The 12,335-nt window shown below is 41.2% G+C and overlaps 1 protein-coding gene across 2 annotated transcripts in view; it reads right to left on the bottom strand.

Annotated features, from left to right (window-relative positions):
* The window catches only part of FAM114A2 (family with sequence similarity 114 member A2), a 49,102-nt gene that overhangs the window by 4,093 nt on the left and 32,674 nt on the right, over positions 1–12,335 (bottom strand). The window contains exons 16-17 of one of the 2 annotated variants that reach the window (XM_058166030.1): positions 11,630–11,766; positions 5,495–5,613 (exon numbers count right to left, since the gene is read on the bottom strand). The gene's annotated coding sequence lies outside the window, so the exon portion shown is untranslated. The remainder of the gene's footprint in view (positions 1–5,494; positions 5,614–11,629; positions 11,767–12,335) is intronic. The other variant, XM_058166031.1, reaches the window with a different exon arrangement.

Genomic DNA, 12,335 nt, shown 5'->3' with positions numbered 1-12,335 from the left:
GATCAGAGAAGTGGTTATGCCAGGTTGGGAAAACAATGTCATGCTGTTGCTGCTTTAGCAGAAACTGGGGAAGGGAGTTAGGGTGTTGCGTTGTTACCGAAACAAGTAAGAACTAAAGTAGAGCCATGATGAACTCTTAAGTAATTGACAGCAGAAAAGAACAGGTTGGTGGTGTAACAGAGAGCCCATCATCTCAAAGATGGGAAGAATGGAAAATGGTTTAGGTTTAGGTGTCTGGAAAGGCTTAATATCCAATTCTGAAAATAGCTTAATTGCAGAGTCCACTGAAAAGAATAAGCACCCAGAGACAAACCCATAAACAGTTCATCCTGTGCTAAAGGAAACATAAGAATGTTATAAAAATATAGAATCAAAAAGCTTGCTGGAACACATCTGAGGTTCTGCATCTGTCTTTCCCAAGACTAAAGCTTGGCCAACATGGTTGTGAGATGGCATGGAAGTTTGAATGTGTGATGAAATAAGTGTGAGCTGATTACTGAAGCTGCCTAAATGACTCTTTCACTGCTTGATTTTGTGTTTTAAATTACTGTTGTACAAGAATCCAAAGCTCTTGGTATTAATCTTAGAATACAGCTTTCCCAACCTCTTGCTATAGAAAGCAATGCACTTCCAGTTAGAATGCTCAAATTCTTTATTAGCACTTTGGGAGGAGCAAAAGTGGTCCATGGACTTTGGGTGGCATTTTTCTGTATTAAATAATACTTGGGCATTATTCATATTTTGAATCCCAGACTGAGCATAGGCATGGGTTACCCAACTCTACCTTCAGAACAAGTTCATAAACTAATCTAGACTCGTTGGCTCCCAGCACCTAAACTTTAAGTCTGGGTTAATAAACTACAATGACTGCATACATAGAACAAATTGTATTCAAAGAAATGAATCATATCATGGCTTGATTTGAGGGCCTAGTTCATACAAATTGTTAAAACAATGACTGGATTCCTGAAAAAGCAAAATCAGACATTATCCAGAGCATTTACACTGTTGAGCATGTCATGCAAACTTGCCAGACAGTGGCCTACCCACACCCTCCATTACTGACTCTGTGTGGTTATAGAAGTTAATGCAGGACTCCTCAGCCAAAGTTCAAAGTCTAATCACAACGTCCCTTTTTGCCAGCTCACACTACTATAGTAATTAGCGCCTTTAAAGGGAGGGGCTACCTTTGGACAGGTGTAATTATGGGACTTTCCTTGTGGCATGATGTTGCAGGTTATCACGTGGAACTCCTATACCCTAGAATTTATCACCACTTAGTTGTTAAATGGGTGGGATCCTTTCCCCAGCAATTTTTCCATGGACTTCATGTACAGTAAATAGAAAGTTACATGACAAGAGTTATTAAATGCAGTGACTAATGAATACATCTCACTAAGCATGTGTTATGAATGAACCAAAGTTGCCACACCCCTTCAGAGGAAAAAAAGAACTGAAGCATGCCATCCAGTACCTTTTTTCATACCTTCAATACACATTAGCATGCCCTATGCCATATTTATTTATTTTTATTTATTGTCCATACTTTTATACCGCCCTAAAATGCTGACATATTAGAAGGTAGCAGTAAATGTTTAAAAGGCAAACGTTCTATCTCAATCTTACTCTACTCTGAAAGCTCATTCACAATGTATCCTTCTTTAATCCATGTTTTGCAAAGGAAATTCTTACATGCGCAGTGCCTCTTCCTATTTAATTTTTTGTTTTAGTTAACTTGGCTGGGTCCAGGCTGACTCATATTCATAACAGGGAAGAAAGCCAACTGAACTTGAATTGTTCATAAAAGATTTGAAACAACTCAGTGCTGAGATGAGATTAATGCTTGGCATGTTATCACAGTACATAAAAACTCAATACAAAAGTCAGAGTTCGGATTAGATTAACACACACTTCTTCTCCACCCTTACCAAGAATCTGTCTTCACTAACTGATTTTAGATGAATTATTCTAAAAAGGTTTCTGCATTATGCCTTCTGCATTTAGACAATTTTGGACAGTTTTCCTCCTACTCTACTATCCAAGGCATGTTTACATCCCCTCAAATATGCATACAAAAGGGATCAAAGTAGGAGACAGATGCAAATGTGCTTGTATGTTGATAGAATGGCATTAGCCAGTTGAGCTTTCGTCCTCCCAGAACCTGATCTGGAAAGTTAAAGGATCCATGGAAAGATTTTTGGAGATGCATGGGTGGAGGTAGGTGGAAAGAAGAGGAAAGTTCTACTACATGAGTGATTATTAATCACTCAATATTGGAGGCAGTTTGTCTTGCACGTTCTCTTCCACCATAATATCCAAGCATTAATGTGAATTGCATATGACAGGTTAATCCGCACATTAGTTATTAAATCTGCTTACCAGTGCAGTCTTCCACATTTTGGAAAGTGACATGTGACAATTGGGGAAAATTTGCTGACCACAACTATCACACGGCACACACTTTCCATTGCTTCAAATTCCCACAGTGTATTCCCTCATTATATTTAGAAAACACAGAAGTTTTAGTTCCCCACAATTCAGAAGATGCCTAATATTTAGTCTGAAAAACGTTTTCTGAGCATCACAGATTTCATAAAAACATTGAAGTGAATCGAGACAGTCAGGAGAAATGGAAAAGAAATTCTACCTTGATCTAAATAGGAAAATGCATGGAAAGTATACTTTTTAAAAAGACATTGATGTTTTTGATGTTTCAGAGCACCTTTAATGATGATTTGCCTTCTTCACAAGGTCTCTAGTCATCTTCATTTATCTTAAACCTTTCACTGATTTTCACCTTTCAATCCTTTCTCCTTGCCACCCAGGACAATTTTGAGTGAGAGATGTTAAGCTGTCTCAGAGAGAAGCCACTGCATTGAGACCATTGCTCTCAGACATATTTATCTGCATATATTTACTCCTCATAAAAAATACTTGCTGCCAGGCCTCAAATATGAAAATTCTGAAGGCCTGAAGATTAAGTGAAAATTTCAGTAAAACCTTGCCACAGTGGCTGATGTAGAATGTAATTACTGGGCTGGAAGAGGGCCTTCAAATTGAGCCCAACTTTTCCTGCGCAGTGTAAGAATGCAAAATATTAGTTTCCCAGACAAATGGTTGTCTAAATGTCTACTTGAAAACATCCAGTCTACTTGAAAACATCCATCATCTCTTCTGGGTAATTGGTTCACCTGTCAGAATGCTCTTACTGTTGGGAATGGCTTTTTGCCTCTAACATTCAACCAGAATCTGTCTTCCACTAACTGAAATTCATTATCCTGTCTTCTACAGTCTGGAATGAAGGAGAGCAAGTTTTGATCTTTTGCTATGAGATATTTCTTCAAGTATTTGAAGAATGCTATTTTATCTCCCTTAGTTCAGGATTACATAAAGCCAGCTCCAATCACTCTTCACAAGTCTTAATTTCGACTTCCAGTCACCTTTGTAACCCTTCATTTATCCTATTCTATTTTCTATAAATTCTACAGTATAGTGCCCAGAATCAAGGCAATAAAAAGTGGTCTTGTATTCTAAAGCAGAATAGATTAGAATGATTATTTGGAATGGAAATTTATACTTTGGTTGATACAGTCAAAAAACTGAATTTTCTTCTCTTTGCAGGTCTCATATTCAGTTTGCACTCAACTGCAATTCCCAAATCTTTTCTGCAAGTACTGTTATCATGATAGGTATATATATATGCATTTGATCTGAACTTTGCACTTGTCTTTGTTTGCCATCTTCCATTTTTTAATCCTTATTACTACTTCTTGCTTTTAATATATCTGCATCTTCACTAATTCTTATTTTCCGACCAGCCCATTACTCCTAATTTTTGGGATCAATTTATAATTGATCTAAGTTTATTTCTTTTTTCTGAAGTCCATATTATTGTGGACTTCACTTGTAGTTTCCTTTAAAACCAAGAACTACAGCATTATATGGTTGCTTTCCTCCAATGTTTCTCCTACTTCCACTACCCAACTAATTATTTTCTATTGATTAGATCAAAACAAGGACTGTTTATTCTCTTTTTCATCTTTTACTCTGTCAAGGAGAAGACAAAAGAGAAAGTGCCTGGAAATACCATGCTTAGCAGGGTTTGTTTTCCAACAGATGCCAGAGCAATTAAAGTTCCCCATCATTACTAACTTCATGTCTCTCTGAACATTTTCTTTTGGAAGACATCATCAACATTACTTTTTTGGTTGGCTAGGCAGACATAACAACAATATTGCCTTTACTTGTTCTTCCATTCATTTTAACCCAGCTGTTCTCTGCGGCATTGCCAAATTAGCTCATCCGGGTTTATGAAGCAAGGTAGATATTTTTAATGTATTAAATTTAATTAATTTATGATGCAACTCTACCTTTCTGATGCTTCTGATTCTTTTGAATAAATGGTCAGCTCTGCTCACTAAACCAATCTTGTAAGATTGTATCAGGTTGACAATTTAGCATGGCTAAGAGCCAAATAGGAGGAAAACAGACAACAAAAAAGTGAATTAATGACAAAATATTTTCCTGCCACTTCTATGTGTATTTGTATTTGTAACATGGTATGCTTTTATACTGCCTTCCACTTCACCAGATGAAATTGGCTAACACTGAGGAGCGTAACCATGATTTAACAAAATTCACATTCATTTGAATACAGGTTTAAGCATTGCTCATGATCCCATAAAATCCCTTCCAGTCCTTAAGATTTCTGTGAAAACTACCAGTATTGAAATTTTAAGACATGTAAGGTAATTTAAATTTTGTTTGATTTACAGTATATTCTCATGGCAACCTTCCTTCCTTCAGTCTTTCCTACAAGAGAGAAATGATTTAAGCTGAGGTCAGAGTCGATGGCTAGATCAAAAGATAGTCCTTGACTTATGACAATTGAGCCCAAAATTTCCATTGCTAAGCAAGGCAGTCATTAAGTGAATTTCCCCCTTTTTACGATCTTGTCTGCCACAGTTTTTACGTGAATCACTCTATTTGTTAATTTAGTAACACGGTTATTAAGTGAATCTGGCTTCCCTTTGAATTTGTTTGTTAGAAGGTCTCAAAAGGTGATCACATGACCATGGGACATTGCAACATGGGTCATGAATAAATGCCGGTTGCTAAGCATCCCAATTTTTATCATGTGACCATGGGGATGCTGCAAAGGTCATAAGTGTGAAAAACAGTCATAACTCACTTTTTTCAGTGCCTTTGTAACTATAAACAGTCACTGAATAAATTTTTGTAAGTTGAGAACTACCTATAACCAGGGACTTTCCATAATAGAGAGTGAATTTGAACAATACAAAATTTGAATTTACATTTTCATTCTTAGTGCAACACCTTAACGTATACGTTACACTAGAATGAAAGGAGATAAAGAGCTGAATTATGTCTACATAAAATGTTATGCATTATAAGGTCACCCTCAAAAAGTGATGGAAGGCATAGACATTTTTTTTTACAAGAAGCCATTTCTATTCTTCCATTCTCATCTTACCTTTTTCTCCTTTTTCTCCTTTTTCTTTTTTTTGTCCTTTTTGTCTCCACCCTTATGGTCTTTATGTTCTTTTCCTTTGTCCTTTTCATCCTTCTTGTCTTTGTCTTCTCGCCCAAATGCTAAGAATGGCAATGAGATTTCAGAATATAGCGAAATCAGCTGGGACATTCACAGATCAGAAAAGTAGAGAACGAAGGGAATAATCTGTCATATGCCTTGATTTCCTAAAAGCATTTTCAAAGGCTTTTCCAGTGCAAGCCAACATTTTCCTGCATACCATGGGTTGTAGTGCTGAATAGCTATTCAAACTTCATAGGAAGGAAAGAGCTCAAGGGAAAGCTTTGAGGACAGAAGATCAACAACTATAATTGATTTGGTAGATTTTCTTTAACTATTGCTTGTGGGAAACAGGTTAGTGGCAATTGAAATGAAAAAAAAAGATTACTCTTCGATGGAAAAATAAGTTTTACCTAAGAAATCCAGTTGGACCCAGCATCAGATAGTTGTATAAAATCATTATTACGTTGCATGAGAATGCTTTCTCCACATGCAATATAATCTCATGTATTAGAATAGCTTTATAGTACATACAGATAGGTTGTTTAAAGTACCACATCCCCTATTTCCATGGACTTACAAAAGGGAAATTTACACTACATTGGAGACTAGTCTAGGTGTAGAATATGGCATATGCCATTCCTTCTTTCAACACTAATTCTGTTTCCCCATCATTCCATCCCAGAGGATTATGTCATTCTACCTAATAAAGATACAGCCCTGAAACTGGTGTATGAAAGGTGTTCAGTACCATTAACTATGTAGCTAAAATGATCTCAAAAGTCCTTACCTTCTATTCCAAAGGCTAAAGTTAGGTGCCCTGCTGAATCATGCAAAAGGACCAAGCAAGAACTTGGTCAGACTTGGCTAAGCTATATTCAACATGAAAGCAGCATATGGTTTTATGGGTAGGGGCTCTAACTATTTCTGATACTCTTGCCCTGGGTAGAATATGCTCAACTGGTAAGAAAGAGGGCTTGCTGAAGGGCCCAGTACTAAAGGAAGGCCACCTTTATGGACTCTTGATCCTTCTCGTTAGAATTATTTACTTCCTGAATATTCGATGGCCTCTCTCCAAGAAAGAGAGCAAAGAGTGTAATAACATGGCTCTACAGAAAGGCATTCCATGGGATTAACCTACTGAAAATTTATTTATGTATTTAAAATATTTGTATAGCCACTCATCTTGAAACAACTCTGGGAGGCTTATAACTGATAAAACAAATTAAACAATTGTTTAAACACTAGCAATCAAACAATATAAACCAATAGCAATCAAACTAGAACAGAAAAACCTGGCACCATAACCACACTTCCCTGATTCACCTGTATTCTTGTCCCATCCTGACCTTGCCCAATGCCTGAGGCAAGAGCCAGGTTTTAAGTGTTCTCCAAAAAGGTGGAAGAATGTTGCTTTCAAATCTCAGTGAGGAGGTTGTTCTACAGGGCAGGGGCTGCCACACAAACTTCTGAGGACCCACAAGATGGCAATGTTTAAGGGAAGGGACCTGGAGCACGCCCAACCTATCCATTCTGGTGGGACAGACAGATGTTCTCAGGGAGAGGTGGTCCCAGAGATATCCTGGTCCCCTGCCATATAGAGCTTGAAACATAATAATCAGCACCTTGAATTGTACACAGAAGATAATTAATGCATGGTAACCAGTGTAACAGGTATATAATAGGAGCAAATTTAGAAATGCCCAACACTGCATACTGCTGCATTCAGAACCAACTGTAAATTCCGGGGCAGCCTCAGATAACCACATAGCAATAATCCAAATGACAAGTGTCCGTGGTGCAGAGGTACTATGATCAAGGCTTCCCAGCCCAGGAAGAAAAAAGCAACATTGGTGCACAAGACAAATGTTTGCAAAGGCCCCCTAGCCATAGTGGTTCATCAGATTGATTGGTTATTGTTCTATTAATTGATTTAGGTTTTTAATCCTACTATACCGGTATTAAACCGGTGAAACACTTAGCATTAATGGAGTGGCATATAAGTTAAATGAATAAATAATATAAAAATTGAAGTGTTAACAGGGACAAATTCCATTCTTTGTTTTGTTTTTCTGCAAGGATCTAGATTAAAAACAAAAAGAAACTAGTGGAACAGAAGTTAATTTGTTATAAGAAGTAAATTACCACAGGCTCCATAAAGTCAAATGCAACTATATCTTCGTCTCTAGCACTTTTTGTTGGTTGGTTGATTGGTGGGTTGGGTTTGTGAATCTCATTACTTTCTATACTGAGGATAACTTTATTTTATATAGAGTAAGTTACACCTCAGTTTCTCTAAGAACCTCACTTTCTCTAAGAACCAATCCAAACCAATTTGTTAGAGTAACAGAAATTAAATTAAAAAAAGAAAGGAACAGGGCCTCAAAAAAGGTGTGGTAAAGTATTCCTTTGTGTATTTATGGGACTTTCTAGACACATAAAAGTCACCCTTATTTTATCCTTGAAATTTCCACAATCCTTCCTTGGAAAAGAAAAAAAATGGATGAAATAAGGCCCCCCTAATTTACAACCTTATTCAGGGGGGTGCCGCGGACTTTATAGGCATTACGGAAACCTGGTTGGGCGCAGAAGGGGGCGTGCCCCTGGTGCAGATGTGCCCACCAGGTTTCCGTGCATTTCATCAGCCGAGAGCCCAGGGTAGGGTGGGGGGGGTGGCGGTTGTGATTAGAGAGAGTCTGGAGCCGAGGGAGACCACTGTACCTCAGATTGTCGGGTGTGAATCCCTCCTTGTGAAGTGGGGCCATAGATGTCAGATGGGCTTGCTGGCTCCTTGCTACGTGACAGCTGCCCTGCCCGAGCTCCTGGAGGTGCTTGCTGGGGTGGCAGTTGAAACCCCCAGACTTTTAGTCATGGGGGACTTTAACTTGCCTTCTTCCGGCTCGTCATCGACAGCAGCTCGGGAGTTCACGGCTTCCATGACGGCCTTGGACCTGACGCAAGTAGTTGATGGCCCTACCCACACTGGGGGTGGTACACTCGATTTGATTTTTGTCTCTGGTCAGTGGTTGAGAGATCTGGACTTAAAGGAAATAGTCATCGAACCTTTGTCATGGTCAGATCACTCTCCTTCGCCTAGACTTTCTGACCGCCACCCTACACCGCAGGGAGACGGAGCCAATGCGTTGGTTCCGTCCCAGGCGCCTGATGGACCCGGAGAGGTTCCGGACGGAGCTTGGGCCATTCCTTGAGGCTCTGGCTCACGGCACGTCTGAGGAACTTGTTGCGCCTGGGAACGGGCCGCGCGGGGCCTTAGATCGTGTCATGCCTTTGCGGCCTCTGACCCGGCGCAGGTCCCAACCGCCCCTGGTTCTCCGAGGAGCTGAGGGGATGAAGCGCCGGAGAAGACGCCTAGAGAGTTCCTGGAGGTCTAGCCGCTCAGAGGCTGATCGGACACTAGTGAAGTCCTATACAAGGACTTACCTAGTGGCATTGAGGGAAGCGAGGCGCTACGCCTCCTCATTGCGTCGGCAGATAACCGCCCAGCCGCCCTGTTCCGGGTGACTCGTTCCCTTCTTCACCAGGGGAGCGGGATGACCCGCTGCAGGACGTGCTGAGGAGTTTAACGGTTATCTATACGATAAAATCGCTCAGCCGGGACGGATTGGACCAAGATTGCGGTGACTCAGGTGAGGCGTCCGAGGGTGGTCTTGGTGACATTGTCTGGGATGAGTTTGACCCTGTGGCTCCCGAGGACATGGACAGGTTGTTGGGTAGACTGAATGCCACCACGTGTTTACTGGACCCGTGCCCCTCCTGGCTGGTGCTGGCCACTCAGGAGGTGACACGAGGCTGGCTCCAGGCGATTACGATCGCTTCTTTGGTGGAGGGCGTCTTTCCGGCCGCCTTGAAAGAGGCGGTGGTGAGACCCCTCCTTAAGAAGCCTTCCCTGGACCCGGCTGTTTTAGGTAATTATCGTCCGGTCTCCAACCCGCTCGCGAAGGTTGTAGAGAGTATGGTGGCATATCAGTTTCCCCTGGACCTGGATGAAACCGTCTATCTAGACCCGTTCCAGTCCGGTTTCCGGCCTGGTTACAGCACAGAGACGGCTTTGGTCGCGTTGGTGGATGATCTCTGGAGGGCCAGGGATAGGGGTTGTTCCTCTGCCCTGGTCCTATTAGACCTCTCAGCGGCTTTTGATACCATCGACCATGGTATCCTGCTGCGCCGGCTGGAGGGATTGGGAGTGGGAGGCACCGTTTATCGGTGGTTCTCCTCCTATCTCTCCGACCGGCCGCAGTCGGTGTTGACAGGGGGGCAGAGGTCGACCCCGAGGCGCCTCACTTGTGGGGTGCCGCAGGGGTCGATCCTCTCGCCCCTTCTGTTTAACATCTAAATGAAGCCGCTGGGTGAGATCATCAGTGGTTTCGCGTGAGGTATCAGCTGTATGCGGATGACACCCAGCTGTACCTTTCCACGCGGACCACCCCAACGGCTATCAAGTGCTGTCCCGTGTCTGGAGGCTGTACGGGTCTGGATGGGGAGAAACAGGCTCAAGCTCAATCCTCCAAGACAGAGTGGCTGTGGATGCCGCATCCCGCACAGTCAGCTAACCGCGCTGACCATCGGTGGCGAGTCATTGGCCCCGATGGAGGGGTGCGCAACTTAGGCGCCCTCCTGGACGAACGGCTGTCTTTGGAAGATCATTTGACGGCCGTCTCCAGGAGAGCGTTTACCAGGTTCGCCTGGTGCGCCAGTTGCGCCTTTCTGGACCGAGATGCCCTGTGCACAGTCACCCACGCACTCGTGACGCCTCGCCTGGATTACTGCAATGCTCTCTACATGGGGCTCCCTTGAAGGGCATCCGGAGGCTGCAGTTAGTCCAGAATGCGGCTGCGCTGGTGATAGAGGAGCCCTCGTGGCTCCCGTGATAACACCCATCCTGCGCAGACTGCACTGGCTACCTGTGGCCTTCCGGTGCGCTTCAAGGTTTTGGTGACCACCTTTAAAGCGCCCATGGCATAGGGCCGGGTTATCTACGGGACCGCCTACTGCTACCGAATACCTCTCACCGACCCGTGCGCTCTCACAGAGAGGGACTCTCAGGGTGCCATCAGCGAGGCAATGTCGTCTGGCGACGCCCAGGAAGGGCCTTCTCTGTGGGGGCTCCCACCCTCTGGAATGAACTGCCCCCAGGACTTCGCCAGCTTCCGGACCTTCGGACCTTCCGCCGCGAGCTTAAAACATACCTATTTAACTGCGCAGGACTGAGTTAGTTTTTAGTTTGTGGGTTTTAACTTGGGTTTTAATTTTTTATATTTTTAATTATTAGGCTTTTGAATACGTTTTTTAATTGTTTTTAGAATTGTATTTATTGCTTTTAAATGCCTGTAAACCGCCCTGAGTCCTTTGGGAGATAGGGCGGTATATAAATATAAACAATAAATAAATAAATGATGGAAAAACATAGGTTATAAACCACTGGACAATAAAATCAGTGAATCAAATCTAAGTGACTACTGTTTAACCTTTACTATTATTGCTCTTATTATCTGTTAATTGCTGAAGTTCAGTTTAACGATTAACTTTGTTTTTTATCTGCAAAGAAATTACAGCATTCTGATTAAGAGACTACAGTTTCGCTAATGATTTGGGAAGAATTTTGAAACCAGCTGATCAGTAGAAAAACAGCGATACAACAAAATGGGACACAAAACTAAAATGAAGAAAAGGATTACCTTTTGAAAAAGACAAGAAAATAGAAGAGGAGTTCGAAGTTGAAACTACGTGGGACTCTCAAGATTATGTCATACAGAAATAGCTCAAATGAGATAGGAAGTGACTGAGGAATTCAAATGAAAACTCCACTGAATAATGATGCTATTTTTATTCTTTAGAAACATTCACGTTAACAACTGCCCATTTCATTATGTCATAGTATGTATACAGTAGTTCATGCATAACTAGATATGCAGAATGCAAGGCAAGACAAAAACACAATAAAATTCAGTGTCAGAGCTAAGAAATAAAGGGATTATTTATTTACATCTCATATGATACAAACAGACACCTGCTTTGTTTTCTTTCCTTTTCTTTTTCCAAATGAAAAAGGGAACCTACCTTTTAAAATTGAGGACATTGTTCAGTAACAGTACAGTTATTACAAAATATATAATTAATTTGTCACGGCTCCACACTAAGTTTCTCAGGTCAGATCAGTATATATTAAGTTGAATCTAAGCAGGACTGGGAGATACCTAGGATAAAAGGAGTAAAAAATGGTTATGGGCTTATTTTTTGGTCTATAAAGTGGTTGCAAAAATTCTTGATGTGAAGTAAACCCAGATTGACTTTAAAAAAAGAACTCACATGTCTTGCTTTAGAAGACTAGATAAACAAAACTATCCGATTTCCAAATCTCTATTTAAGAATCCGGTTTCACCAGTTTCCATTTGGCCTCACCCATCTTCAGCCCCATAACAAACAATAGAGAGAATTTGTACAGGTTCTCTAGGCTTGCGTTCTTTATGCAGAAAATTCAAATATGATAAATAAGATTCTCTAATTATGAGACCTTAATGGAAAGAGTTTGGTCTCTCATTCATCTTCCTTAATTACGGAGTAAATAAGCACTCATACCGCTACTACAGATATATAAACTGCATGAGTTTTCATAACCACTGTTCATGCATCAAATAAAATTTGACAAGCCCTAACGTTGATTTCTCCTATGGACTTGCTCTTCCTGAGTTTTAAGTCTTACTGAAATAATTGCTTGCTCTCCTGAAAGCTGAAGAGATTAAACGTCAAAGCAAAATATCTTCAT

This window comes from Ahaetulla prasina, chromosome 2 (assembly GCF_028640845.1).
Source record: "Ahaetulla prasina isolate Xishuangbanna chromosome 2, ASM2864084v1, whole genome shotgun sequence".
Taxonomy (NCBI): Eukaryota; Metazoa; Chordata; class Lepidosauria; order Squamata; family Colubridae; genus Ahaetulla; species Ahaetulla prasina.
The sequence above is the reverse complement of the archived record's forward strand: the minus strand, read 5'-3'. Positions and strand labels throughout refer to the sequence as shown.